Source organism: Panthera leo, chromosome E1 (assembly GCF_018350215.1).
Source record: "Panthera leo isolate Ple1 chromosome E1, P.leo_Ple1_pat1.1, whole genome shotgun sequence".
In the NCBI taxonomy this organism is placed as follows: Eukaryota; Metazoa; Chordata; class Mammalia; order Carnivora; family Felidae; genus Panthera; species Panthera leo.
This window is the reverse complement of record NC_056692.1, coordinates 7194954-7219492: the sequence shown is the minus strand read 5'-3', so window position 1 is coordinate 7219492 and position 24539 is coordinate 7194954. Positions and strand designations below refer to the sequence as shown.

General features: G+C 43.0%; 2 long non-coding RNA genes across 3 annotated transcripts in view; both read right to left on the bottom strand.

Moving 5' to 3' along the window:
• The window catches only part of LOC122205989, a 140822-nt gene that overhangs the window by 27661 nt on the left and 88622 nt on the right, over positions 1 to 24539 (bottom strand). The gene's annotated exons all lie outside the window — the stretch shown is intronic.
• LOC122205990 lies at positions 613 to 22787 on the bottom strand. Of its 2 annotated transcripts, XR_006196333.1 has the most exons (3): positions 22639 to 22787; positions 1696 to 1776; positions 613 to 676 (listed from the first exon to the last, which is right to left on the bottom strand). It is a non-coding gene; the product is annotated as an uncharacterized LOC122205990 (long non-coding RNA). The 2 variants fall into 2 exon arrangements; XR_006196332.1 differs by lacking the exon at positions 613 to 676 and having other exon boundaries at positions 1075 to 1776.

The following is a 24539-nucleotide window of genomic DNA, read 5'->3' as shown; positions in this document are numbered from 1 at the left end:
ATACCCATTGCCATTCCTTGAGGTTTCGTTTCTGGTGTATGTCTATCCCCAGTTTACATAATCAACCTTACAGACAAAAACAGGAAGGGATTAAATAATCCAACAATCTCCTTTCATCTCACCCCAGCGTCGCAGTTATCCCTTTTTGATTATTCAGTCGCCTTCCTCCCTACCCTACAAACACACCTTCTTCCTCCCCACTTTTGTTTTGGACTTTGCTTTCCCATGTGGGTAAAGAGGGTAAAACCTCACCAGATCCAAGAATCACCATTGCTGGAAACTTCTCATGGCAATGCTCCCCTCCTTGCCAGTGATTGGTTTCGGCATGGTCACGGACATAAAGCCCAAGAGGCAGTATTCAAAGAAGCTTCTGGTAAAGGTTTTCCTCTCTACTAAATAGACATGAATGGGAGAAATACTCTGTTTCTTTAATGGACATCCTTAACTTGTGTTTGATGCCTGGAGATGCTGCAGCCATCTTGTGACTATGAGGAACAACTGCCCTGATTGACTGAGCTGGTGGAGAGGAAACACAGGACATAGTTGTGCCACTGAATTAAAATTTCCAGACTGACCTGTCTCTAGACGTGTTGTGATAGAACGAAGCCCTTACGATACTCTTGTTCGGTGTTGGTTATTCGTGGTCCAAAGCAGCCTAATACCTCCTAACTTGCTCCTTAGAAAGAAAAATGGTATAAACAGAAATTACTTCTTTAAGACAGATGAAGTAAAGCTGCAAAAGTGTAGAGTATAAGTTTCTGACATGTGTAGGGCTGAAACGTCGCTCTGTTCCAGGAACTGCTCTTGACTTTGGCTGCAGTGGGGCTATGCCAGGAGTGGTTAAGGCTGAGGTCTGGCACTGGACATCTTGGGTCCGACTCTTGATTCTGCCGCTTCTTGGTTATATGTGTGTCTGTGGGCAAAATACTTAACTATGAAGCATAGTTTCCTCATCTCTAAAATGGGGATAATCATACCCTTGGAGATGTTTTGAGGATTAAATGAGATGATGCATGAAAAGCATTTAGTGCAGTGCCTGATACTTGGTTAGTTTCAATCAATCCAATGTCATTATCATTTTCATCTGCTCTGAGGACTGACATTTTATTTTCCAGTTGGCCACATCTCTTTTGCTTTTACCCTTGGCTTCCACACCCTCAGGTTCTCTTTCTGCTAATTCCTCTGGCCTGGCATGTTTCGGACCAGCCATTGCCTGTGACTCAGGTGTCATCTTGCTCTTGGGTAGCATTTCCAGTCCGCGGCTGGGATGCTTCTGGACTCCGAAGCTGCACCTTCCTTCCTGTGTAGCCAAGTGCTGTTGGCTTCTTACATAGGGCTTGTGTGTTTTTTTCAGTGTGGGCTTGAATGAAACTAGCCTGAGTAAGGCAGAAGACATTCTGCATGGGTGAGGGGACCCCCCGCGAATGACCCTGGACAAATCACAGGGCTGACAAGGAAAGATTCTTCAGCTAACAGAAGGCATAATGTTGCTGGCTGTGATCCTTTGTGACAGGGATGCAAATGAGCTGGTAACAGGGCGACATCCATGAAAAACCTGGGGAGGGTACCTACATGGTAACCTGTAGCACAGGAGAATGTAGGACCCAGCACATCTGTAGCAGGAGGGAGAATGGTCAGGTTGCAAGGGACAGAGACTGCTTAAGGGAGAAAATAACTAGATAACAGAGTTCTTACTCTCTAAAAACTTCCGGTCTGCAGAGGGAAGCAGGAAGTCCATGAACGATTAAGTGGGTAGATAGATGCATCCCATTTTACCTATGAGAAAACCAAGATTGAGGATTTGAGTAACCTTGCTGGTCAAAGGTCACGCAGATACTATGCGGTAAGCGGACTGATCTGTAGATTACCGCACCTTCTACACCATAGCGAAGGAAAAATCGTATCTGTTTGGTGTTCTTACGCTTTTTCATGAGAACCATTTGTTAGAAAAACATGAGTGTACAGACCTTATCAGCAACCCACAGATATCTGAATTCATAAAATAAAGGAGGGACTTTCCATGCCCCGACCCTGCAGTCGGCTTGCTGTTTCTGCTACGTATTTTGATTTGGGGCCATTGTGCGCCCTAACCAGGGAAGCATTTCAACTCCATCAACCACTGTGCATCTGTAAGTGTAGATTAACAAGGAGACTTGGCCAAGTGATGCTGTATATGTTAATAAACTCATCAGCGTTTGCCAGAGAGGCGCATGACCTGTGGGACTGCGGGTGTGTACTAATATGATTGTCAGCCCAGACGACAGTGTAATGACATCTCCTGACACATCGGTTGGGGCAATACCTTGGGGCAAGATAATGTGAAATTGTTTTGACTACTGAACAAAAAACACCTGAAACTCACCCTTCATGTTCCCTTAACTCTTCTCCCCACTACCAAACTACAAGGATCCCATTTCCTCCCACAGTGTCTAAGTATACTCATGAAAAGGAAATATGTCGTACAATATCTTTTTGCATCCGATCGTCTCAAGTAAATGGAGCTGCAAAATGAAATGTTGGAAATGACGATGGTTATATTCATTACACCTTTGTGAGTAGCCTGTTTCTTGGAAATTTATGCATATGCTATGCTTAATAAACCATAATTTAAAAATCACCTTGCATGCAAATTTCTAAAACGGTACTATCACCCATTATACTGTTTCTTGTTTTCTTGGCAGAATTTGGCACCGTCCCACCCCCTAGGAAAGCAAATGGATGCACAAATGTTGCTCTAAAGGTTGATTGATTCCACTGGAGAGAAGAGACATGTATCAAAAGGGACTTTATTTCTGTTCTCCCCATATAGGCAGAGAGGCTGACAGTCATTTTTTTGTCTCTTCCATTCATTTATGTCTCTTCCATCCATTTTTTGAGGGAGCAGTGAACACTGTGAGGGGTAGGTGTTTATTTGTGTCTTCCTGAAAAAGGACAAATAGCTCCTGAAAAAGGAATGAATGGATTCTCAAATAATGGAGTTAGATAGGACCTTACAAATCGTAGAGTCCAACGCTCTTCTTTGGCGGAACAGTAGCCGGGGTGCATAAAGCGTGAAAGACATGATTTTTAAATGTAAAAATGATGCATTCGTGGCAGGCATCTTCCCTTCTGACACTCTGAGGAGGGAGCTCTGTCCACAGCCACTGTCTCCCACCATCATTTCCTACCTATTGCCATCCTGGATGGTAGAAAGTAGGTCATGAAAGTCTTCACAAAAGTAATGGAGTTAGAAAGGGCCTTGTAGGATGTTACAATGAAAGACGGCAGGCATTTCAATGGCGTAACAGCTTGAATAATGACCCAGGAGCAGGACTAGGCAAAGTGGATTTGTGGGACAGCAACTACATACTCTCTGTCCCTAAGGAAGTCTTTATACAGAAGGCAGGGGGGGGATATGGAGTCTAAAATTCAAGATAAATTGGTGCTAGATCATAGATGACCTTGAGTGCTTTCCCTTAACTATCTCCAATCCAGATTTATTTACTAAGCAATGGGAAATCATTACAAGTTTTTGAATATGGGAGAAATTCAGGACAGCAGTATTCCAGAAAGATTGACATAGGGGTGCAGGGGCGGAAAAGTTTTTCCTTCTTCTGTTCTAGGTTCTTTGCTGGCCTAATTAAATTGACGGGAGACAGACATACAGGAGAAAAACAAAGAAAACTTTAATACCACGTGTACTTCCTGTATACAGGGGAAAGACCCAGAAAAACTGAGTAACTCTGAAATAGTCAAAGCCACCATCACCTTAAATACCATGTTCAGCTAAAGACAAAAGAAGATGTTGGGGGTGGAAAGTCAGGTGTGAGAGTTTACTAGGAAAAGCAGAGTAAACAAGGATAAGGATTTTATGCAGATTTCTGCATTGATAAGGATTTCTAGAGATTGAGTCATACTCCCAGGTACAGCGAGGGACACACCCTTACAAATGGAGATTTCTCTTACAAATGGATTTCTCTTATAAATATACACGTCTCCTATAAAAGGACAACTTTTGATTTTTCACAGCTTCTTTTGTGTCTCTAGTTTCTTAAAAATAACTAGCTTAAAATAATCAATATGCCAGAGAGACATATTTTGGGGGTGGCAAAATTTGCTCCCCTACCCTGGTGGTGTGGTCAATGGCTCAGACCAAGAACCTCTTGGCCTTAACGTTGATGCTTGAGGGGGTCTTTGTCTTTTGTTTTTGTCGGTCCTGCATAGGTTCCTCACTCCTTCCAATACCAGAGGTCCTCTCCCTGGCACGGAACCCTCTTCACGTGGCTAGGAAGGATGACCTCTCATCACAGAGTGACGTGGCTAAGCAGGTCTGGGTGGAGTGAACCACACCTCTGACTGTAAATTTTCATCTAGCAGGGATCATGTGTCCTAAGTTGTCGGGACAGTCTGAGTGAGTCTTTCCTAGACTCTTAAGAACTCTTGAAGAAATCCTTCCAGTTAGAATTGCTAAGCAGATATTTGTGACTGAGGGGCCACAGCAGCCATTTCGTGCAACATAGGAGAATTTCCTGATCTACAAGCTTAATCCAAGTACTCACAAGTGGCAAATTCTAAGCTCTAGTGGTAGAAGGAAGTGGTCCAGAGCTGAGTCTGAGAGTTGAATTGCTCTACATGAGAAAACAGGAAGAATCTATTTTTGTTTTTGCTTTGCTGGATTAATGCCTGTTAAACCAAACTTTCTTTAAAAGGCTGCAAAAAAAGAAGATCCCCTTTATTTTTAAAAACACCACTATCCGTTATCGCAAATAAGCCACGGGATGCTCGTATGCAGTAGAAAATAAGGTGGAGTCCGTGAGGTATACATTTCCCAGGGAGCCGGTTCCACGATGTTCTTCCAATTAATCTGGGAAAATGGAGGAATAAGACCTTTCTGAACGTTTAGGGTGCGCAGCAGGTGCAAGAACCCTGTGGGGCTGGAAAACAGCTCCAAGGCAATAGGGGCGGTTTAATTACCTTTGCTCTGTGCCAGGCACAGAGAAATAGGACTTAACACGTATTATCTCTACGACACAGCTCTGGGGCAGGGACTGGTAGCATCGCTTTCCCAGGAAACTGAGGCACAGCGATTCATCAACCTTCCGAGTTCACACCTGCTGAGAGTCATCTGGTCGGCAGAGTCCAGAGGCCGTTCCCTTAACGATGGCATCTTCCTGTCACGTGGCTATGGACGGCTGAACTGGCAACACCAGCTTCTCATACACGTTTGTGGTCTGTCTCTCGGGCGAGCCTCCGAACATCTCTGTGAGGGGGTGGCACCAGGATCGCTGTCCCAATTCTATAGTTGGAGAAAGTGAAGGGTCTGTCCAGAGCGCACAGAGGAAGATCCAGGACCCAAATCCAGACTTTCTGATGACAATGCAGTGTCTTGCTAGGGCACGTACCAGCGTCATAGACCAACGCCATAAAATCACCCACTGTGCACTCAGCATCCGAGACTCAGGTACTCCGAGCCCCTAATGGGGGGAGTGGAGAGTGATCTGTCTGTCCTGGGGCTGGGGGCAAAGAGCACATTATTTGCAGATGGAAGACTCACCTGCTCACTCCCTTCTGCTCCAGAACGATCCCCATGGCACATAACCAACAGTCTTCGCCATAATCTTCTGCCAACTTTGCAGATGGCACTTGAGTTCTTGGGACAGGACCAGCGTGTTGGCAGCTGATGGGGAGAACACAGCCTGCAGGAGCATGTAAGGGAGTCTCTGATACTCGAGGCTTGGCAGTGCTGGAGCCCTCCTGGCCGGTCCTCTGAATTGCCCTGTCCCCACAGTGTCTGCCTGCGAGTGGAAATGCATGCCTTTCCACCAAGTTCCAACCAGAGATTTGTGCCGATGTTGAATCAGGTGCTGTAATGGGACCAAACCACCAGCCGGTTTTCCACCAAGTCCTCGCTGTCTCCAACTGACTCGTTCACAGCTGCCCGACTTTCTGCAGTGGTTCTCAGTCCTGGTTTGTATGAATGCAGCCTAGACGATGTCAGTGGTAGAGGATTTTAGTTCCCTGGCATTAATCGGGGTTTTCAGAAGGAATGGCTGTATCTAAGGAACCACCTGAAAACCTGCCAAGGCCACAGCACATCATGATTTACATTGTCCTGATGATTGGCGAGGTTGTAGAGAAATTGAAGCCTTTGTGCACTGTTGGTGGGAATACAAAATGGTACTGCCACTATAGAAAACAATATGGCGGATCCTTCAAAAAACGACAAATAGAGCTACCATGAGATCCAACAATCCCCCTTGTGGGTGTCCATCTGGAAGAATTTTTAAATTTTTTTTTTCAATGTTTATTTAGTTTGGAGAGACAGAGAGAGACAGAGCATGAGCAGGGGAGGGGCAGAGAGAGGGGGAGACACAGAATCCGAAGCAGGCTCCAGGCTCCGAGCTGTCAGCGCAGAGCCCGACACGGGGCTCGAACTCACGGACCGCGAGATCATGACCTGAACTGAAGTTGGACGCTTAACCGACTGAGCCACCCAGTCGCCCCTGGAAGAATTTAGATCAGGATCTCAAAGAGACACTTGTGTCTCACGTTCATGACAGGAATAGCCAAAATGTGGATACAACCTAAGTATCCATTGACAAATGAATGGATTTAAAAAAATCACACACACACACACACACACACACACACACACACACACACACATGCACACACACTGGTATATATTGAAGAATTCAAAAAGAAAAAAATCCTGCAATGTGACAACACAGATGAACCCGGAGGACATTGTGCTAAATGAAATAAGCCAGACACAAAAGGACAAATATTGTGTGCTTCCACTAATTTGAGATAATTAAATAGAGAAAATATTTTAAACATGGAAGCAAAAATAGAATGGTGGTTGCCAGGGGCTGGGGAGAAAGAAAAATGAGGGGCTGCTAATCAACACGTATAAAATTTCATTTATGCAAGATGAGTAAGTCCGAGAGATCGGCTGGACAACCTTGTGCCTGTAGATAACAGTATGTAGTGTACATTTAATAATCTATTAAAAGGGTTAAATATGTTCAGTGTTCTTAGCACAATAAAATTTTAAAAACAAAAAAGGAAAATCTGTTGGGGCTAAAGACAAAGGGTGCTCCTTTCTCCATCTTTTTTTTTTTAATGTTTATTTATTTCTGAGACAGAGAGAAGACAGAGCATGAGTGCGGGAGGGGCAGAGAGACAGAGGGAGACACAGAATCCAAAGCAGGCTCCAGGCTCTGAGCCACCAGCACGGAGCCCGACGTGGGGCTTGAATTCACAGACCGCGAGATCATGACCTGAGCCGAAGTCGGATGCTCAACCGACTGAGCCGCCCAGGCGCCCCTTTCTCCATCTTTATATTCGTCTCCTAAGAGGAAATCACCTGCATTGCCCCAGAGCCTGCCCAGGCACGCAGGCCTTTTAAACTTAGAACATTTTCATTTTAGCTTCAAAGGAAAAAGTAAGAATTTTTCCCCAAAGAAAGACCCGAGTCGGCAGAACTAATTGGTTTATTAAGCACCGTGCACATTTTAAGAAACAGGGCTAAGATCCAGACTTACCTTGATGATATTTAAAAATTTTTAAATGTTTATATATTTTTGAGAGAGAGAGAGAGAGAGTGAGCAGGGAGGGGCAGAGAGAGAGGGAGACAAAGAATCCAAAGCAGGCTCCAGGCTCCGAGTTGTCAGCACAGAGCCCGACACGGGGCCCACACCCATGAACCTCGAGATCATGACCTGAGCCAAAGTCAGATGCTTAAATGACTGAGCCACCCAGGTGGGTGGTAAGATATCAACTTGATGATATTTTAGAGTTTCAAGAAAATTACTATGAATACATCCAAAAAGGGGAGGAAAAAAAAAAATCTAAACCCAAAGAAACAAAAGTAGACTGATATCAGATTCTTCTCTACTTCTACTTTTTAAAGTTTTTATTTATTTTTTTTAATGTTTATTTATTTTTGAGACAGAGAGAGACAGAGCGTGAGCCGGGGAGGGGCAGAGAGACAGGGAGACAGAATCCGAAGCAGGCTCCAGGCTCCGAGCTGTCAGCACAGAGCCCGATGTGGGACTGGAACTCACAAGCCGTGAAATCATGACCTGAGCCGAAGTCGGTGCTTAACCGACTAAGCCTCCCAGGCGTCCCTTTATTTATTTTTGAAAGAGAAAGAGAAAGAGAGAGAGAGAGAGAGAGAGAGAGAGAGAGAGAGAACGAACTAGCAGGAGAGAGGCAGAGAGGAAGAAACAGAATCCCAAGCAGGCTCTGCACTGTCAGCACAGAGTCCGATGGGGGGGGGTCTTGAAATCATGAACAGTGAGATCATGACCTGAGCTGAAATCAAGGGCTGGATGCTTGGGGTGACTGGGTGGCTTAGTCGGTCGAGCATCCGACTTCGGCTCAGGTCAGGATCTCACAGTTCCTGGCTTCGAGCCCCACGTCGGGCTCTGTGCTGAGCGCTCAGAGCCTGGAGCCTGCTTCGGATCCTGTGTTTCCTTCTCTCTCTGTCCCTCCCACTCCCCCACTTGTGCTCTGTCTCTGTCTGTCTCAAAAATAAACATGAAAAAAAAAGAGTCAGATGCTTAACCAGCTGAGCCACCTAGGCGCCCCTTCTTCTCCACTTCTAAAACTCCATAAAAGAGTGAGGAAAAAACTACAGTGTTTGAAAAATGGCTCAACCACTCCACGAAAACACAAACACAGCAGCAAAGAGGGGGAGAGGGTCTCGGTACGTTGGAAAATGAGGTTTGGATTGGTTACTGCAAGACTGAACACAAAATGAACCATTCAGGCACATCGTTGAGCTTGCTTCTCACGTGGGCAAGGGTTTCACAAGCCACGTGTATGTGATGCTTGCGCAAAGAAATAAGCTACTGTAGATAAGGGGAGTCAGGTTCCCCTCGGTGAGGGAGAATGGCTAGAAACAAGCAAGCAGAAGATGCTAGCATGAAGCTTCCGTTGCTGGTAAGAGGCAGAGGCTGCTGGTACCACCTCATGATTATAATTGTCATGATGCTATTATTTCATATGGGTCCAAGTAGGTACAGAAGTATAGACCAGGCTCGGATACAAGGCTTTAGAATACACACGGGTATTATCCTGCTCTCGATGCTGAGTGCTTCCTAGAAGCGACACCACATTGGCAACAGACAGGTGCACTCAGATCCTGGTTTCTGTCTCCGTTCGGGCTGCTCTAGCGGAATACCACAGATTGGATGGTTTAGAAGCAACAGAAATGTATTTCTCATAGTTCTTGAGGCTGGCAAGCCCAAGATCAAGGTGCCAGCAGATCTGGTGTCTGGTGAGGGCCCACCCTGGTTCGCTGATGGCCATCCTTCGGCTGTGTCCTCACATGGCAGGAGGGACAGGGGGCTCCTCGGGGTCTCTTTCCTAAGGACTGCCCCCTCACGAGCGCATCACCTCCCAAAGATTTCACGTCCAAATAGCACCACATTGGGCGTTTGGACTTAACATATGAATTGGCGGGGAACACAAATATTGAATGTATAGCATTACCCGAATACTGTTCTTCAATAAAAGGGATCAAGGCTCTCTAGAACAGTGGCTGATTCTAAGGCTGTGCCGGGAAAATACAAGATGAGGGTCTTGTAGCGCCCCCCCCCCCCAAAAAAAAAAACCAATGAAATACTTAAAAACAAAATAGGGGCATGTCAAAAAGACACGGGGTAACCCAAAAGAGATCCTGGTGGCCACGCTCGAGCAAGGTGAGCAACGAAATATATAATAATAGCATTTAGCTTTGGATCATAACCGAAGAATAAAATAAATATTCTCAAGTCCATACCGCTTTCAATACTTGATGGAATAAGTAAATAGGTGAAGAGTGCACTTATCTTGATGAGCATGGACGAGTGTATGGAAGGGTCGAATCATTCTATTGTACACCTGAGACTAATACCACACTGCATGTGAGCTATGCCGGACTTAAAATAAAATTAAAAAATGATCATCCGTCAATCAATAAGTGGAGAAGGGACAGACAGCCCTGAAAGAAAAATTCCAGTAAGTAAATACAGAAGGGATCAGGGAGAGCTAACACCACCATTAAAGTTCCATAGGGATGATTGCTGCAGACAAGATCCACTGATAAATGGTAAAGCTAGCCGATGAAACACGAAGGGTATCTTAAACAGGATATTTGCACAGCCGCAGAGTTTCTCCCATTGTGTTTGTTCATTACCCTGGTGGTTTTAACAGATGTCCACACAATTCTTTGGTATCCTTCCCTCCAGGAGGTGGCATCTCATTTCCACCCACCCCCCCTTGAATTTGAGCTGGATTCAGTGACTGGTTCTAATGACTAACCTACAGAAAGGGCCAATCATGATTTTGCGGTGGAGAAACCCGGAAGACGCCATCTTAGGTGAGTAAAGAAGGTCAATATCACCAGTTGTAAGTCATGGTATCACATGCTGCCCGATAGCATGTGATGAGAAGCGACTTCCTCTGCACCATTTTCTCCCCAAATCTGTAACTTTCGTCCAAGCATGAGAAAACACGAGACAAACTTAAGGTGAAGGGTATTCTACCAACATGTCTGGAAAACGTTGACCTGAAAAACAAGGAAAGATTAAGGGACTGTCACCCAGGGAGACATTTTAACTAAATGCAACCCGGCATCCTGGATTGGAACCAGAAACAGTGGAGAAACTAGTGAAGTCCCAGTGAAGTATTAATTTAGTTAACAGGATTATACCACGGCGATCTAAGATGTTAAGATTAGGAGAAGCCCAAAGGAAGAAGGTGTAGGAACTCTCTGTAACCTTCTGGAAATCCGGTAATCTAAAATTCTTTCAAGACGTTTGTTTTTCTTAAAGCACAAGCACGCTTCAATTAATTGAAAGAACTGTAGCTATGTGATGATGACTGTAAGAAACACAACCAAAGCCAAGTATCACGGAATATATATGTGATGGATGAGAACGCATTAGGGCAAGTTTGAGCAAAAAAGAAGACAAAGGGACATTACCGTTAGACGACATACAATGGCGGGTAGAGTGTATTAAGGGGAAAGAATCCATTTCAGTTTGATAGTAATTATCAGCCTCAATAAAGGTATAATTGCACGAAACTTGATCCATCAAATGAAACGTCTTCGCAGCATATAAAGGAAAGACTCTTGGTAAGTGTAGACAACATTAACAGAAATATGAATGTTGATGATTTTAACACACCACATTTGGTCAAGTAGACATAACATGCGTAATTGGATAATAAAAGAAATAAGGTTGATTTACTAGATATGTCAAACTTTTTAACCAACGGAGAATACATATTCTTTACAAAGCCCCAGGGAGAATTTTGAAAATTGATCATAATCTACAGTACAAAAAGCCTTCAATGATTTCTAAAAGGAAAGAATGTGCAGACACTCTAATGTGGTCACGATGCAATAAAACTAGAAATTGACAGAATTTATGACAACAGCGACAAAATCCTAAATACTTAGAAATGGGGAGAAAAGAACCTAACACCGTCCTGTAAAGTGTGTGTGCAAAGACGTTTTAATTACAGAGTATTTGGATGAAAACAAAACTGAGAACTTCAGAATGCAGTCCAAACTGCAGTCAAATGCAAGCTAACAGATTAAATCATTTTATTTCAAAATGGAATAAGAAAAACTAAATGAGATGATGAACTCAATGAGATGGAAAACGGGCAAGGGAATTACAAACCGCAGGAGAAAATGAGCGCGTCTAAAATCAGAAAAATAATTAGAAGAAAGTAAATAATAGAATCAGTAATTTAAGGGCTGGCTCCTATCATTTCTAAAGAGTTCATGTGAGGGGCGCCTGGGTGGCTCAGCCAATTAAGGACCCAACTCTTGATTTCAGCTCAGGTCACGATCTGACAGTTCATGAGACTGAGCCCCACACTGGGCTCTGCATTGACTGTGTGGAGCCTGCTTGGGACTCTCTCTCTCCCTCCCCCCTCCCAATAAATACACAAACAAATAAACATTAAAAAAAAAAAAGAGTTCAAGTAAAATCGGCAGTAGTTTTTCCTTAAATGTTTGACATAATTGGAGCTTCTTTGGTGGGAGAAGGTATTTGATCATGGATTAAATATCTTTAGGGGCACCTGGGTGGCTCAATCGGGTGGGCGACCAACTTCAGCTCAGGTCATGATCTCACAGTTAGGTTCCTGAGTTCAGGCCTCGAGTTGGGCTCTGCGCTGTGAGCAGGGCCTGCTTTAGATTCTCTGTCCTCCTCTCTTTCTGCCTCTCCCCTGCTCGCTCACTCTCTCTTGAAAATAAAATAAAAACATGAAAAAAATATCTTTAAAAGAGTTGAAACTATTCAGATCTTCTATTTCTTCCTGAGTCAGTTTTGGTAAAGTTATGTTTTCAAAGGAATGTGCTTATTTCATTTGAGTCATTGTATTTATTGGCATAAAGTCCCCCATAATATCCTTTTTAAGAAATCTATAGAATCTGTGATGATATCACCCTTGTAATTCCTGGCGTTCATTTGTGTCTTCTTTTTTTTCTTTTTCTTGATCACTGTTCCTAGACACTGTATCAATTTTCTTTAGTCTTTTCAAAAAAAAAACCAAGCATGAATTTTGTTGATTTTCTCTATTAGTTTTACCTATTTGGTTAACTTTGTCTTTATTATTCTATCCTTGCTCCTTGTCTAAGGTACGATTTATCCTCCTTTTCACAATTTCTTAAGATGGAACTTGATTTGTGATTTTAAACCTTGCTTCTCATTTATTTATTTATTTATTTACTTATTTATTTATTTATTTAAAGATGGGAGGGGGGCAGAGAGAAGGAGAGAGAGAGAGAGAGTGAGTGGGGAAGGGGCAGAGAGAAAGGGAGAGAGAGAATCCCAAGCAGACTGTGCTGTCAGCGCAGAGCCTGATGCAGGGCTTGAACTCACCCACTGTGAGACCATGACCTGAGCCCAAACCAAGAGTCAGACCTTAACCAACTGAGCCACCCAGTTGCCCCTAAATAATTCCTTTTGATGAATAGTTACTTATCATTGGTACCATTTGTCCCTGGGTGTAGTTTTTTTACAGATCGTTCACACAGGTTCAGCAGGAAGCCAGTATCTTCTTGCCTGGTCAGTCTCACCCGGTGGAGATTCTCATCCGGGCAACCCCTCCGTCTGTCTTTTGCTTGTACCATGAACCGCCACGCTTCTCCGAATGTTAAGGGATAGCAACATCTCTCTCTGAGTTCCGGTCATCATCCAGAGTTTTCTCTAATATACTCATTTGGTCATTTGCATTGGGAGCTGAATCCAGTGGAGAGCCCTGACTGAAACTTCTATGTAGATAACCTGGAATTCTTCCCGTATCTTTTACCTATTGAGGTTGTTGCGAATTCTATGCGTCTTGATATTAATGTGACACGTGATTTCTTTTCCCTTTGCATTTAACTGACATGTTTTCATATCCTTTGAATGTAACTTCTCCAGGTTCCTTTGTCTCCATTACACTCAAAATAGTTAACCTCTCCTTTTGTGCTGTGAGCTTATGGTCTTTGTTTTCTTATGCTGAACCAGTTTCCAATTTACATTTATTGTCTCCATGCCATCCTGCTTTATTCTTTCCTCTCTACGCTCATACATTGGTTTTCTTTTCCTATCGTTTGGGATATGAGCCATATATATTTCTTTGTTTTCTCTAGGGAATTTAAAAATATAAATCCTGCTTTTAATTCAATTATAGCTTCGTTTTAAGTGTTTTTTTTTTTTTTTTTTTTAAACTCTATCCATTAGCTCTTTCATTATCAATCTCAAGTAGGAAACACTATCTACCATTTCTCTTTCAGTTCGGAAAATTATAAAATTCCTTATTTTTTTCCACTTTCTGTTTTATGTGAAATAGGAGATTTTAGAAGCTGCTTATTATTTTTTTCCTCATTTTAAAGCCTTCTAATCTTTCAAAATCACTTATGGCAATTCCACAGTGCTTTGCAACTTTATTTTAAATGTATTAAGACTTAATTATGTATGTAAACAATTCCAAGTTTCATTTCTAGCCCTTTATACTACTTCCTCATTACAGAGTCTGAGTTTTTAAAGATTGCCACAGTTTCTTATTACATTTGAGTTCAGTTTGGGGTAACATTTTTCTGGATAGGTATGTGGGTTGCATGCTCTGACTATTTGCGTATCTGGGAGCTTTTCCTATTTTCACACGTGAGTAGCATTTTGCCTAGGAATTGGGAGGTTAGTCAATTTTCCTCTCAAAACTCTTTATGGATTTCTCCAGCGACTTGACACATTTAATGTCACAGAGGAGCGGCCTCAAACCATCCTGGTCCTTGTTTGCTCTGCAAAAGAATTTACTAGACAAGTTCCTTCCTACAATGAGCTCCCCATACTGAGCTTGTGGACTCGACAATATCAGTTGAGTTGTAAAAGTTTAAATTACATTTTAATGTGGTCCTGGTAACTTGTCAGAAAAGTCAAGACGAACCTGCTCAGAGCACATGTTCCCAAAGGACGGAATAAGATTGTGATGTATGGTATGGTTTAGGGAAACGAGTTTCCTGCCCTAGCCCTTGGTCGCAAACAGGAGAGCGCAGGGGAAGCAGGAGGGTGGTCGTGAACAGAGAACAAGGAAATGTGGTGGAGATGTGAAATCACCACCAGTTGACCTACGTTCAGTCAGTTGTCACGGGTTTGGTTAAAGTGCTGAAGATAAGATCACAACAAAATGTCCTATTTGCTTCCTATACAGAAAGAGGTCTAGAAATGTTTCTGAAAATAGAATATGTATGTTTTCCCACTTTGTGAAAACTGTCCTTCGTATTACGATTGTGTCTATGGACTTTCTCTGTTTCTAGAGTAACAGTTGTGTAGTATTTAAGTGTTCTGTTTATTGGAATGATAATATTACATACCGAGTACATTGCTCTGCTGGTAAATATCATGTATATTTATGGGAGGTAAGTGTAATATAGTGTTATATAGCTGAGGAACCCAAAATAAAACTTATTATGGCCCGAAGTATATTATAGACTATAGAGCTAATAATCTTTTGAGATAGATAATGCTACAAATGATGATTTTTGTGCACTCGGCCAAAGTACCCCCCAACACACACCAAAGGGGGGAAAACCCGACAGGGTGAGGGGAAGAAGCCATCTTTCATATACTCTGACTTTCTTATGGTTTCCAGAATTCCGATGAGTCTAACTCCTGCTGGGATATTTCCTCTGGGCTGACACGGGTTTCAGAAAGACATACAGTGGGACCGTTTCCTAATAAACCTGCACGTTTGTGTGTCGGATGTCTCAGAGCTGTCCCCGCACAGACCTGCTCTGCCCACATTCCGCAGGGAGCAAAAGCCGGGGAGGGAAGTGTCACAATCTACGCCCAGCTGGTCTGGATTATCCAACCTCTGAGGTGTATCCGCCGCTGCCCCTGTATCCCATTATAAATCACCTCCTTGCTGAACATCAGGCCCGGCTGGGGTCTGATTCATTGGCTGCAGGCTGCTACCTGGCTCCCTAGAAGCCTGTGTCTCTGTCCTGTAATAGTCATCATGTTTTAAGCAACCTTCACATTTCTGAACAGTTACATAGTGTCCTCAGCTGAAGAAAGAGGAAGTCTGGAGTCCATTTCCGGCAGCTAGCAGGGAGCTGTTTTCCTCTCCTTGACATTAGCAAGGTTTGTCAGCTTGTTAATCTTTAAGGGGATTTGGGGTTGAATTTTTTTTTTTTTTTTGGGGGGGGGGAAGGTGGGGCGGATACTATAATCAGAGCTCTTCAAAATGGTTTGAGGGAGTAAAATAGATGCCCATGTTTTTTATGGCTACGATTCCCACTTGGCCTTGGGTTTCAAGTCCCAAGTTTATGCGAAGGGAAAACCACAAACTGTTGGATGTATAAGCGCTCTCATAATAGTCTCTACCTTTTTTTCCTGATGACTTCCAAGTCTGTTTCCATCATTCTGAGGTAGCAGAAGCAATCAATAACTGTAATATAAATTATATTTGGATTGAGCATTCAAGCATTACAGTCTGCCAGAGTCTCCACGAGGCCAAGGTTAACCAGCAAGGTTGGCCCCGACAACAGTTTCCTCCTTTCCCATTATTTTTCTACCCTGATGCCCAGAAGCCACGTAAGATCTGGTGAGAAACGCAGAATTAGGGAGTCACTAGATTAATCCCCTTTCACAGACTAGCTTTGTTCTGATATACTCCCCTAAGTTGCAAAAAGCATATTAGCCATGAGATAAAACAGGGGAGGAGAAATTCTCCCACAGAGACTGCTTCTAACAGTCGCGCTTACCAATTATTCTCTGACGAATACATATTTGCCTTAGACAAAATGGTTGAGAGATGCTCCATCTGGCAAACATCTCGCGAAGCTTCTGTACGGCTCGAACAATCACGGCATTGTTTCCAGTATCAAGTGGTAGATGTGGAGTCAGAATGACGTCTGCCCCTTCTAGATCTGGGTTCAGGTTCCCTCCTTGGGGTGAAGAGAGACGTCTTCTAAAGAGCGTCCTCTCTAGACTTTTCCTGGAGAAATGCTGTGCTCAGAACGCCATGCCCTGTCCATGAGAGCAGTAGGTAAACCGTCTTTCATGAACCCTGAAGGCTGCAGAAGTACTTAAGGTCCCCGTGGGAACGTGGAGGAAACGGAACGACGTCTGGAGCCACACTGGAGCACCTGAGCTCAGTCAGTTGAGCATCCGACTTCGTCTCAGGTCGTGATCTCACGGTTCGCGGGTTCGAGCCTCGCGTCGGGCTTTGCATCAGCCTCCACACTGTGTGGAACTTGCTTGGGATTCTCTCTCTCTGCCTCTCTTTCTGCCCTTCCCCTGCTTGTGCTCTCTCTCTCTCTCTCAAAAATAAACTTAAAAAATATTGCGGGTAGCAATATTTTTGGAGAAAATTTCTATAAGTTTGGAAAAATTTCTGTAAGTTTGGAGAAATTTCTGTAAGATTTGAAATATAGCAGAGAAAAATGCCAGTGTTCCTGACTACGGAAAGTCCCAACCCTTGATGAACCCACTTTACACAGACAATCAATGTCTTGTAACAGAGATCTTTTCTTCCTCCAGGATTCAGTAGCATTTCATGCTCCTGAAGAAGCAGAGGTGGGTCAGAAATGCTTACCAAACATAACATACATCCTTTTCTTAATGGCTTTATTTTTGAGGGAGAAAGAAAGAGAAGGTGGGGGAGGGGCAGAGAGAGAGAGGGAGACAGAGGATCCAAAGCGGGCTCTGCACTGACAACAGAGAGCAAGTCCGATGCGGGGCTTGGGCTCCCCAACCACAAGATGACCAGAGCCAAAGTTGGATGCTTAACCGACTGAGCCATCCAGGTGCCCGCCCGCACCCTTTTTAGGGGCGCCTGGGTGGCTCAGTCGGTTGAGCGTCCGACTTCAGCTCAGGTCACGATCTCGCAGTCCGTGAGTTCAAGCTCCGCGTCAGGCTCTGGGCTGACGGCTCAGAGCCTGGAGCCTGTTTCCAATTCTGTGTCTCCCTCTTTCTCTGACCCTCCCCGATTCATGCTCTGTCTCTCTCTGTCTCAAAAATAAAATAAAAATGTTAAAAAAAATAAAAAATAAATAAAAAGCTGTTTTTTTTTTTGTTCTTCATGAAACTAAAAAATACTGCAAAATTTTCTGTCGACATTTATTCTTTTGGCCTGCCTTCAGTGAACTTTTAAGGAGACGCAGGGAGGCCTGACAGAAGAATACAAGGAATGTTTGTAATTACAATTGGGTTTGGGTCCTAATTCTGCTACTTATTATCTACATATTTTGGGGTAAGTTACCAAGTCTCTCTATATTCAAATGCCCTCATTTATAAAATATAAATATCTAAGCAGCTTCATTCCTATGAATGTTAAATAGAAAAACCACAGAACTGGTTACAACAGAGACCAACAAACTGAGGTCTCCATTCATTTGTTTATTTGAAGTTTCTTTTGAATGAATCTTTAGGAGAATGGCTTTGTAGCTCTGTGAAGCATTCAAAACCCTATCGATTATCATTTTAATATCTGTAAGCATTGGGTGGTCTGGGAGGATGAAAGAATGCAGGCTTCCATCAAGTTCAAAGGCATTCAGCAGTAGACAGAAAATACACCTACATAATGTAAGACCTTGCCTTACAAGGCAAGAGAAAATCTGATGAGGTAATCAACCTAGGTTCAAGTTGCAGGTGTCCATGAGTAGAAGGAATTGAGAAATGCCCAAGACATGAGTCCAGAGGTCTCGCACCACATGAAAATCTACAGAGTCATTGACGCGTACCAAATATCAACATGGTTTAAGGTACCCCATCAAAGTTGCTGACAAGAATCCAGTCGGCGTCCTGGCTGAAATTTTTCTTTTTGCCACATGCTGAAAAAGCAACTCCACATCATCCGCGGATTAATATAATAGTGTCCTTCCTTGGCAGAAATAACGGTCCTGAATGCATGCAACTCTGGACCTCCCACCCGTCAGAAATATCTTGCCTAATTTCACATAGATTACTTGAGAGGGAAAATAGCCTCCTTAGTGGTGTGCACCTTATAAACCGCCGCCACCCCCCCCAAAGAGTCAGAACTCAGCATTCAAATGTGGAATTAAAAGAACACAGTGGTGGGGCACCTGGGTGGCTCAGTCAGTTAAGTGCCTGACTGAGTTCATGGGTTCGAGCCCCGCATCGGGCTCTGTGCTGACAGCTGGGAGCCTGGAGCCTGCTTCAGATTCTGTGTCTCACTCTCTCTCTGCCCCTCCCCCATGTGTGTGTGCTCTCTCTCTCTCTCTCTCTCTCCAAAAAAAAAAAAAAAAAAAAACCCAAACATTAAAACTTTAAAAAAACACAATGGTTTTAATATTTAGTGTTAAACATTATATTTATGCTTATTAGAAGCCTAAGGGATGGCTTAAGTTACAAAGAAGTTAAGGAAGTCAAACATATCATATTTAAATATGCAATCTGAGATACTCCAGGGAATTAAATTATTTAAATTTATAACCAGGACCATGCATTAATCAAAAGAACTTTAAGAGTGAATAGTAAAATTGCTAAGAGAATAATACAATTTATAAGTACTATTTATTTATTTATTTATTTATTTATTTTTGAGAGAGAGAAACAGAGCACATGAGCAGAGGAGGGACAGAGAGAGAGAGAGAGAGAGAGAGAGACAGAGAGAATCCCAAGTAGGCTCTGTGTTGTCAGTGTAGAGTCCAATGTGGGGCTTGAACACATGAACTATGAGACAATGACCTGAGTGGAAGTCAAGAGCCGGATGCTTAACCGACTGAGCCACGCAGGCGCCCCTATAATTAGAATTTAAAAGAATTTTTTAAAAATTAAAAAAAGAACTTAAAAGTGCAAGGAAGAGCTAAGCTTTTAACTTTGTAACTGAAACATGTCAAATATTAATCTTAGAAATTAAATAAGGGCACCTGGGTTGCTCAGTTGGTTAAGTGTCTGACTTCAGCTCAGGTCATGATGCCACAGTTTGGTTCGTGGGTTCAAGCCCCACACTGGGCTTGCTTCTGTCAATGTGGAACCTGCTTTGGATCCTCTGTCCCCACCCCCCCCCCCGCCCCTCCTCCACTCATGCTTTCTCTCTCTCAAAAATAAACAAAACATTAAAGAAATTAAATAAACTTCTGAAGAGTCCCTTCTGTGCACAAAAACTACCCCTCAGATTAATTCTCAAAAACAAAACAACATTCTTTTTTTTTTTTTTTTAACATTTATTTATTTTTGAGAGACAAAGAGAGACAGAGCATGAACGGGGGAGGGTCAGAGAGAGGGGGAGTCACAGAATCCGAAGCAGGCTCCAGGCTCCGAGCTGTCAGCACAGAGCCTGACGTGGGGCTCAAACTCACGAACCATGAGATCATGACCTGAGCCGAAGTCCGATGTTTAACCGACCGAGCCACCCAGGCGCCCCTAAAACAACAACATTCTTAAATTAATAACAATAACTCAGGGATATTATTTTCACAACTGGAATGAGCTGGACGCCACGAACTGTAGGCTGAAATCTTTTTCACCATCTCCCGTTAACCTTGTTCTGTGGAAAAACTCTCTATCCACTCCTAGCTCTCATCTCATGTGGGCTCCCCAGCTTTTTCTGTCTCTCTCATAAAATGAAGACTCCAACCTTGTCTTCGTAAACAAGTAACTCCAGTTCGGAGCAGTGACAAAACCCCAAATTCCATTCAAGTTTAAGATACTCCCCCGCCCTCAGCGTGGCTCACCTGCTTCCGGACCTGAAGCCCAGAGCAGAGGGCAGGGGGCTGGGCTGCCTCTTCGCCGAGTCCTGGCTCCACTGCTCTTCCTCAGGAAGAAGCTCCCACAGTGTTGGAACCAGAAGGGGAGGAAGGGAGGGCAGAAAGGAACTTGCATGGCATCATTACAACGTGTCTTGGTACCCTCCGGCGGTGGCAGATTCCACAGACTGATTCTTTTGATGTGGCATCATTTGTGAGTCTTCCACAGAGCCTCCTCTGGGGTCTTCTAGCTGTGGTTTCTATGACTCAAGGAGGGTCAATGTACTCAATGTACACGTATGTACATGTATGACTCAATGTAACCCAACGCTGTGTTGGTGCTCCTCCCCCATTCCAGATATCGTCTTGGATGGGAACCCTTTAAAAGACGACACTACGGTGGCTCCCTTCCATTGCATCCACATCTAATCCCAAGGGAAACCCATTTTTTTTTTTTTTTTTGCCACCAGTGGAAACACAACCCGTCCTCCCACCCCCCGCCCACCTGTGCATTCATCTCTCTTTTCTGTCAGCTCCATTTTCTTAGGTCTGTATCACACCCCAGACTCTGCATCTCCGTGGTCAGAGAACACAGATCTGAGTCGTCAAGGATTTTTACCTGCCTTGGGGAGCATGGTGGCACTCTCCTCCTCTCCAGATCGACAAAGGAAGAAAGGAAGAAGGAATAACTGCCATCACTTTTTCCACCATTCTCTCCAAAGCAATTTTCTCCATGTCAACTCTTCTGATACCTTCGGGTTGGGTGATGGGCTAATGCAGGCAGAGCCAAATCTGCAATCTGTTGGTGGTCCCTGCCCCTTGATTTGGGAATGAGGATCCTTGGGACTTATTACACCTTTCTTAGCTTTGGGGAACGAAGCTTGGTAGTCTCATGGCAATATTCTGTCATTCAATTGCTGTGAGCAAACATTTTACGCAGGTAATTCACAGAAGATATTTTCATAGCCTAAGCATTCAGTATCATTGAGTAATTATTTCTCAAGTTGAGAAATGTGCACCCTTACAGGCTCACTGGCATCTCTAAGATATGTGTCAATGTGTCACTTCTCCTTTAAAAGTATGAAAAACCTAAGACTATTACAGGCTGTGCATAAACACTTTATGCACAGATGACCACTGTTAACATCTTGCTATGTATTTGTGGGAAATCCATTTCTCACAAGCCTGAGATGCTATTGTTTTCGCTGGTTCTTTTGTAATCTACTAGCTAAATCCAAATATTTTACTATTTATTTTGTTATTATATGTGTTTCTTTGTAATTTATAAAATACGGTTATGCACATTATAAAATCTAATGATACAAACAACTTTATACTAAAAAGCATAAAGTCTCCCACTGCAATCTTTCTCAACTCAAATCCTACTCCCTAGATGTGACCACTTTTAACAGTTTCTGTATTAGATACTTCTGGTGGATCTTCTTGTCTCTAAGTCAGAGGTCTGGTTTCTAACTTCACATTAAAAAAATACCCAGGAATTTTCTAAATTTCTGCATCCTAGCCCTTCCTTAATATTAACTGACCTGGATTCCTGGGGGCAGGACTCATGTAATGATATTAATTTTAATGCCCAGTTGGTAATTTTGCTGCATCTTGAGAGTTAAGAGCCACTGAGTTATATAATATGCTTACAGAATAATTGTTTGACCTATCCGTTTTAGGAACTATTTATTAATTTTCTGTTATGAGAACTGAAGATTTCGTTTGCTTACACAATCCCTATCTTTCCCCTTCCACATGCTTCTCACTGTGGGTAATTACATAATTATAAATGTTTTTCCATTGGCTGCATTTAGAATTTAAAACCAATGCTGATACTTCTATATCTGGTTCATCAAATTTAGACATTATCCCCTTATTACCCATTACATGAGATGAGACCATTACCCTCCTTTTCCTCTCTTCACCTTCCCCCCATCCTACCTACCGACTTCTGTGAACTGTATACATGTTTGCATATTGCGAGACTGACAGCATGAACATTACATTCTAGAATGTTATATATATATCATTATTATATACTTATATATACTATTATTGTATATTTTTAACAACAATATCATATGATCACGTTAGTAAGGGTCTTCCCCCATCACTTATTAGCTTTGTAATCTTAGTCAAGTTGCTTAACTACTTTTTGCCTTAGTTCTTCATCTCTAAAAAGAGGAAAATAATGTATATCTTTGGGGTTGCTGTGAAGGTGGTATCACTAACCCATGGCAGGCAGTAAAGACTCACTATATGTTAGTTACTCTTTACTGCTTAGCCCAGTCATGTGTAAGCATCACATTTTTACTGCTTCGACATGACTGTCTCTGGACCACCTAAAAGCAGAATCCCTCTTGAATCAAGGTTAAATGAATTTCTTTTTCTTACGTTCTAACAACAGCTTTTTAAAAATGCTATTGTCAATTTTTGTTTCATATTCTGACCTCAGATTTCCTGTGCGGTTTCTCCCTCACCTTGCCAGAAGTCTCTACGTGCCTTTCTTTTTTCTTGCTTGAAAAAATGTGGTGTGTCCCACTACATCTTCAAAATATTTCAGCCTTTCCATTATGTGCACGGAATTTCCATTATGACTGCACGGAATCCACTTTCTTCCTGGGGACACTCATCCGCCCCCTGACCTCTTGCTACAATCTAGACCAGATGCTTTCTAGGCTTCATGGACACCACTGGGGTCTATCAGTGTTTCCTGCATTCCACTATTTCCTCCCTTTGATCTCTCTCTATTTTTGCTGGTGTAAATCCTCAAATAATTTCCTCAGAATGGTACATGAAAGGCGACGTTTCTTAATCTTTGCATACTTGGAAACCTTATTATTTGCCATCAGGCATTCACAATGAAACTCTTAGCAGTATTTTTTTTCTTTCTAATTGACAAGCTCATTCTAAAACCCATAGGGAAACAAGAAAGACCCACACTAACCAAAACAACTTTGAAAAAGAAAAACAAACTTGGAGAGCTAATTGTACCGAACTTCAAGGCTTGTTTTAAAGCTATAGTATTCAATAACGTGTGATATTGGTATAAAGATAAACAAAGAACTCAATGCCTTGGGTATCTTCCAAATCTCAACCACTTTAAAGGGTCATTTCTTTCCATGTGGGGCTCACAAGGCAGACCTGACCAACTCCCAGCTGGGCATGATCACCCACAAAAATGCATCTCTGGTAATACATGTGTTCTAGATCTCAGCAGTCCCATCAACGGTATGGGTCCAACCTCAACAGAAGAATCTTCTTGCAATTAGGATGCTGGGAACACCTGGCATTGTTATCGAACACCTTGGACTCTATGACGTTTCGTTACCACTGTGGCCACTGTGGTTCATACAGCCATCTCCCTGAGTAGATTTGGATGCCAGCCTCCCACTGACATCCCTGCTTTCATCCATTCTGCACACTGAAGTTTACACTGCCTTGTCCAAAATGCAGATCCAGGGGTACCTGGGTGGCTCAGTCAGTTAGGCATCCAACTTCAGCTCAGGTCATGATCTTGTGGTGTGTGAGTTTGAACCCCGCACTGGGCTCTGTGCTGACAGCTCAGAGTCTGGAGCCTGCTTCAGATTCTGTCTCCATCTCTCCCTGCCCCTTTCCCTCTTGTATTCTGTCTGTCCATCTCTCTCTCTCTCAAAACGAAATAAACATTGAAATGCAGACTAGTACATTCATCCCTCCATGACACCTTCCCTGCCAACACGCTCACAGAGATCCCAGATTCTTCAACATGACTTCATATAACCTATGCAAGGTGGCTCTCTCTCCTTAAGTCGAGCTTTTCCAACGTACCAGGCTCTCTCTCACATTCTGATTTATGCACCTAGATTTGAGCCTAGAATGTTCTTATTTTCCTGGTTCTCTCTTCTCCATATTTCAAGTCTCTGCTGAGATTGTACTTGCCCTCGCAAGCCTCCTTGAGGCCCTGACCGTTGGGTCAAATGCTTCTTGTCTTTTAATAGCACTTTCCTTCATTTTGCCACACTAGACCGTAAGCTCTTTGGGGAAAGGTACAATGGCCATCTGCTCGTACGCTTCTGGCACACGGCAGATGATCATTAAACACTCATCAAAATATGAAAAGGAAGAAGAAAGGGTGCAAAAGAAATAACTCTTAAATCAATCCTTTCTTGGGCTGTGGCCGGAGAGGAGCTGGCATTATTTTCAAGCACAAAGTTCCAATGCTGTTGGCCTGGTTTACATTACTCTTTCATGAGGGCTAAAAAAGGAAACCAGGCTGTTGGCCGAGTTTTCTAAATATGCTATTAGCAGCGATCTCTTTTTAATGATTGCCACCTCCTTGCCATTTGGAACGCAGAGTGGGGAAGTCTCG